Genomic DNA, 6,000 nt, shown 5'->3' on the forward strand with positions numbered 1-6,000 from the left:
TATCTAGAGGTTGTGTGTAAACTCTAGGAGAAGATCAGGTAGCTTTATCTGTAGTCAAAGAAAGAACACAGGGTCTTTCAGAGGACAATTAATTTTGAGTAATGCATCCAAAACAGACTAAGCCACTCAGCCACACCTGCCTGTTGACTATCTTAAACTGGACCCCTAATTTTCAGATAGTGAAACTGGGTAAAATGAATGGCAAACTTAGCATCCCTAGTCTTATTTGCCACCAAAAGGCCGACACTACATGGAACTCAAAAATACTTCAAGCCACCAGCTCCCAGCCTGGACCCAGAGTACAAGATGTTGTAGTTCTACATTGCAATATAGCAGTAGAGAGCCTCATCCTTGTTCAGGCATGGACAAATTCTCTCTGGCTGACCTACTGCCCCTCAGTATGCCTACATACATACAGATACTGTAGGCTACAAATTGGACATACTGGTAAATGAGAAAAAGAGTTTGTCATCACACCACTTTGGAAGATCACTCACAGAAATACCCCAAAATGCTGTCAGTGCTTCAAAATTGTACAAATTATATTACCCTGATATTTTATGAAAAACATATCGAGTTTCTCTGGTCAAAAAGAAAATTCTCAAAGATCACTGTACACTAGTAGGTCAATAGCCTTTCATGTTACTTTAAAAGCTGCAGTTATAACCGAAGGTTGACTCTATTAGTAAGTTAGGAATATGGTTCAGTGTTTTTCAGATTTATTATATTTTTCTGAATTACAGTCTAAACAGCATTCTTGAGTTCTGCTCCTGGGCTGAAAAACACACTATGTACAGCACATATAAAGAGTCACATAAAACCTCGAGGACACAATACCACAGTTCTTTCTAGAGTCCTCTAAAATAGATTAGTTTTGTGTTTATTCTGGGCTGTTTCTCATGTCATTTCCTCATGCTAGTGTTATAACAGTAGATTTTAATTCTCTAAAGAATGTCTAGGTAGTTTGACAATTGAAACTTTTATAGTCCACCTACACCAGTGCTTCTAACATTGAGGCCGTCAGTCTAGCAGAAGGAATGGTAGCATCAATGAAACATTTGGGGTTGGGGGGTGGGAAGGAAACAAAGAAATCAAGCATAAACCAGCCCTACTGAATTACTCCACTGGCTTTGCATTATTTAAAGGGAAGTGCTGTTAGTACAGAAGCCAGCTGTTTAACTATTGGAATTCTGGAACTTGGCCTGCTTTCAGTTAACTTCAGAACAGTGTGACTAAACTTTGTATCTGGTTGTAGCACATGGAAAGAAACATTCACATATTTGGTGCAGTAGATTAAATGAGAGCCAAAAATTCTATTAAGTAAACTTTGACCTACATGATATGAGACCTCTTTTGAGCCTGCAACTGACAAAAAAGGAAAGAAACCTCCAAGGAAATCAGTGTACATCAGCAAAAAGGAATGCCTAGGACTGTTATATGTCCACAGGCAGCACTTTGAAGGTTGAGTAAATATAAGGAAACTTTTGATAACAGCTGGAAGGCAGCAATGAAACTGTGTCAGAAGGATGACAATGAGCTATATGGGTGCCCAGTATATTGACACAGACTGATCAGTCAGTATTTTAAGGCAATATCATCAAAAATTAAGGAATAGAATACTGATATAAAATGTGCAGAACACACAGAACACACATTTATTTACTCATATGGATTTTGGTCTACAGATTAACTTAACTTCTTAGTTAAATTAGTCTCTGTGTTGGAGAGCACTCAGGCATGTTCTTAATGTTGAATATGTGCTTTAGCCCAACTGACTGTGCAGGAGCTTGAACATTTCCTTAGATCTGCATACATACTTTGGTAACGATCAGCTGGGACCATTTTGATCCTGTAGTCCTTCGAGAAGAAGATGAGTGGAGTACCAATAATACTTGCAGAAGGGATAGTAATTCCTTGTAATTCTTTATCTCATCTTTGCCTGTAGTAATGATATACACAGCAGCACGTAAGAGGACAGCAGTAATTTCAAAGTTATTGATCTTAAATTAATGTAGGCACTAGACACTTCTCAAAAGTACAGCCCAGAATACTGATTACTGAAAAATAATCATTTTTTCCTATTAATTTCTATTCACTTTCTTTACCTGCTATACAGCACTTCAGATAATATCAGTTTCTATTTCCTACAGAATTTAAGGATACTTGATTAGGTAGGTCTTTCAAAAACCTTAGGAAAACTTTTTTAAAGGAAAAGTTAAATAATATCATTTAACTTCACAATACTTATGTTATTCTTTTAATGAAGGATGAGTAGCTAGTATGCCCTGCAATACATGAATATTTCAGTCTATAAATAAATGCTGTTTCATTGCTGACCACATCACTGATGTGTTAGTGATTTAATTCCAAACTCATTACATTTTCCGTAGAGGTTTTTAAAACTACTATAGGACACTATATCCTGCTTGATAAAATTAACGTTCTGTCATAAAGAAGAACAACTTGTACATGTCTTTGGTCTGGCTAAAGTAAAAATAATTTTGAAGTACACTGAAATTTTACCTGAAAGATTCTAAAATTCAGGATTTGAATTAACTATTTAAACATATAGTTATACAGGAGGAATGTTGCTACTGACTACTAAATAAGGCAGGTAATGCTTCATGGGCTATTCAAGGTATTTTATCAACTTTATAAACAGTTGCATTCAGATGCTGAAGGGTAAAATGACTTGCATATGATCACACAAGTCAGTAGCTAGACGTGAATAAAACTTAGGACTTTTTAAAGTTTGCAAAGACAAATAAATGTGGATGGGAAGACATGATACACAAATGAATGAGATATATTATTAAAGCTACAGTACATGGCATAGTTCCTCTACTTCATGTATAGTCAAATCAAATATATTGCTGTGAAAATGACCATATTTACCAGAAGGTCATAGATTTCACAACACAAACAATACTGATACACTCACAAAATGCTATATATCCCATTGCATATCACTGCTTTTTTTTATATGCCTTCAGTAAAAAAAAAAAAAAAAATATGGAAAGAAAGCATCAGATTACATAATTGAGCAAAATTTAAAATGGCAAAACACAGGTAAAGTTGTGTAAGTATAGGCTTGGCATGGACAAATTGGAAAGAACTACTGATTACTAAAAAGGATGAAGGACTTTCCAAAAAAATCACCTCTACCAACCAGTTCATCTTTGGCTTATTTAAATGGTAAATGTTAACAATGTTAAATAACAAAAGAGCTAACAAATTTTTGAGACCTTTGAAACTTTACATTTCCTTTCATTATTCCCATTATAAACCTTTCTTATACAAATGGATCCCATAAATATGCTGCTATCAGCCACTGTTTCTTCCTAGAGGAACATGCTGACCAAAATATGTCACTAAGAAAAATTACCCTAGTAAGTGCTCTATAGAGTAAATAATTGGTTTCAGTAAAGAACAAGATCACTTGTTTTACAAAATGACTTTGCAAGTTAGAGTCTTGCTACTCATGGAAGAAAGATTTCTACTATCAAGTTCTGTTGTTAACCTGTGGAAGTTCTTAGCACAGATATTTCATCTTATTGATTTAAATTTTGTCACTGAGAGATAACATTGTCTATCTATTATGAATGTCATGAGGATCTGACATCTGTATGATTCTTAAAAGTGCAAAATAATACTAATCCTAAAATATTCTATTGGCTTGACAGTTTTCTAGGTAGAAAGATCATGGAAAGCCAGTTGAAATTAATAAATAAACTGTCCCTCCTTATTTTTACTATTATCAGTCATGGGATGATAATAGTAAACACATGATCACAGCATGTCAAAGGATCAACCAAACCTAAATGCCTGTTAGCTTCTGTGAAATACCATTCAAAAGAAAAAAATTGTAGAATCATAGAATGGCTTGGGTTGGAACGGACCTCAAAGATCAAATAGTTTCAAGCCTCCTGCCACAGACAGGGATGCCTGCTACCCACTTGATCGTGTTGACCAAGGCCCCATCCAACCTGGCCTTGAACACCTCCAGGGATGGGACATCCACAACTTCTTTTGGCAACCTGTTCCAGTGCCTCACTACCCCTACAGAGAAGAATTTCTAATGTCTAATACAAATCTATTCTCCTTTAAAGGTTTAAGACCATTTCCCCTTGTCCTGTCATTTACCTGAGAAGAGTCCCTCTCCATCCTTTCTGTAAGACCCCTTTAAGTACTGAAAGGCCACAGTGAGGTGGCCAGAGCCTTCTGTTCTCCAGGCTGAACATCCCCAGCTCTCTCAGCCTTTCTTCATAGGAGAGGTGGTGCTCCAGCCCTCTAATCATCTTTGTGGCCCTCCCCTGGACTCACTTTAACAAGTCTACATCTTTCTTGTTCTGGGGGCCCCAGACCTGGATGCAGTACTCCAGGTGGGGCCTCATGAGGGCAAAATAGAGGGGAACAATCACCTCCCTTGATCTGCTTGTAGAATGTGTTTGTTTATGACAAATTGGTAGACTGAGAAAAGAAAGGTGAGCTTAACTAATCAACAGTTTGTGCCAGTTTAGCTGGATCTATTAAGAGAAGTTACACCTTCATATACAGGAACAGAATTTGCCCTTCCATGTTTTAAATGGGAGTAAGACAAAATGTTGAAGAGCTCCGGGTATCCAACACAGTAATGACACTCCAGATTTTATCATGAAAGCTGAATTTCAAAAGTGTTAGGCTATGAGAATCTGATTAATAGGCTTTGGAAATATTTCTAGGGAAAAGCTTGTAACTTATAACTTAGTGAGTGAAAATAGTCTGGAAAACAAAACAAAACAAACAAAAAAGACACCAAAACAAACAAACAAATAAACAAACAAACAAACAAACAACAACAACAAAAACAGAAACCACCAACTCTGTATCTTTCCAGTGATACACAGAAAACAATGCACACACACAAATCAAAATATTACCGTAATCTACTCCTGGCTTGCTATTCTCTTTAGTCTTATGAAACAAATTATTTAGCAGACAATGTACAGTATAGAGGGCCTCAGTGGATTGCAATATACCAAGTAAGCATGTTTTTCTTTTTGTTTAATTTATAGTCCCTGGAAAAAGACATTTAAAAACCTATTGTCTGGGTTTTACAAAGCTCATGGGGATAGTTAGTTCTTAGCTTGACTGTACTTCTGGCTAAAATGTTAGACATACTTTACCACTAGAGGTCTTTTCATTTACGGATGTACTGAGGCCTCAAGGGTTCTTTGTCAGTGGACATATGTTTTAATCACAGAGAATTGCAAAATGCAGTTGTTGTCTTCAAACTGACAACTGCAGACCAGGTATATGGATATTAACCTAGAATTTGCTGTATAAGCATAGTAGGCAAGAATTTCTCAAGAGAAAACTGAATTTTCATCTTTGTTGATATACCTTTTTCCTTTATTTAGCTTGAGTAATTTCTTAAAACTTAATTCTTTGCCAAAATCTGTAAATAACAGGTTTTTGGTCTCAGTGATAAAAATGAAGGGAAGAAAGAAAGAAAGAAATGAAAGGGGAAGGAGGGAGGGAGGGAGGAAAGGAAGGAAGGAAGGAAGAAGAAGGAAGGAAGAAGGAAGGAAGGAAGGAAGGAAGGAAGGAAGGAAGGAAGAAAGAAAGAAAGAAAGAAAGAAAGAAAGAAAGAAAGAAAGAAAAGAAAGAAAGAAAGAAAGAGAAAGAAAGAAAGAGAAAGAAAGAAGAGAAAGAAGAGGAAAGGAAAGGAAAGGAAAGGAAAGGAAAGGAAAGGAAAGGAAAGGAAAGGAAAGGAAGGAAGGAAAGGAAAGGAAAGGAAAGGAAAGGAAAGGAAAGGGAAGGAAAGGAAAGAAGGAAAGGAAAGGAAAAGGAAAGGAAAGGAAAGGAAGGAAGGAAAGGAAAGGAAAGGAAAGGAAAGGAAAGGAAAGGAAAGGAAAGGAAAGGAAAGGAAAGGAAAGGAAAGGAAAGGAAAGGAAAGGAAAGGAAAGGAAAGGAAAGAAAGAAGAAAGGAAAGGAAAGGAAAGGAAAGGAAAGGAAAGG

At 36.4% G+C, this 6,000-nt stretch overlaps 2 protein-coding genes across 8 annotated transcripts in view; one reads left to right on the top strand and one right to left on the bottom strand.

Moving 5' to 3' along the window:
- Positions 1-5,521, bottom strand: part of LOC310887024 (uncharacterized protein) — a 211,546-nt gene extending 206,025 nt beyond the window's left edge. For all 7 annotated transcript variants that reach the window (XR_014575596.1, XR_014575597.1, XR_014575598.1 and 4 more), the window contains exon 1: positions 1,818-5,521. The gene's annotated coding sequence lies outside the window, so the exon portion shown is untranslated. The remainder of the gene's footprint in view (positions 1-1,817) is intronic.
- Positions 1-6,000, top strand: part of IGF1 (insulin like growth factor 1) — a 55,033-nt gene that overhangs the window by 33,476 nt on the left and 15,557 nt on the right. The window lies entirely within an intron of this gene.

The sequence above is a fragment of the Anser anser genome, assembly GCF_964211835.1.
Source record: "Anser anser genome assembly, chromosome: 1".
NCBI lineage: Eukaryota > Metazoa > Chordata > Aves > Anseriformes > Anatidae > Anser > Anser anser.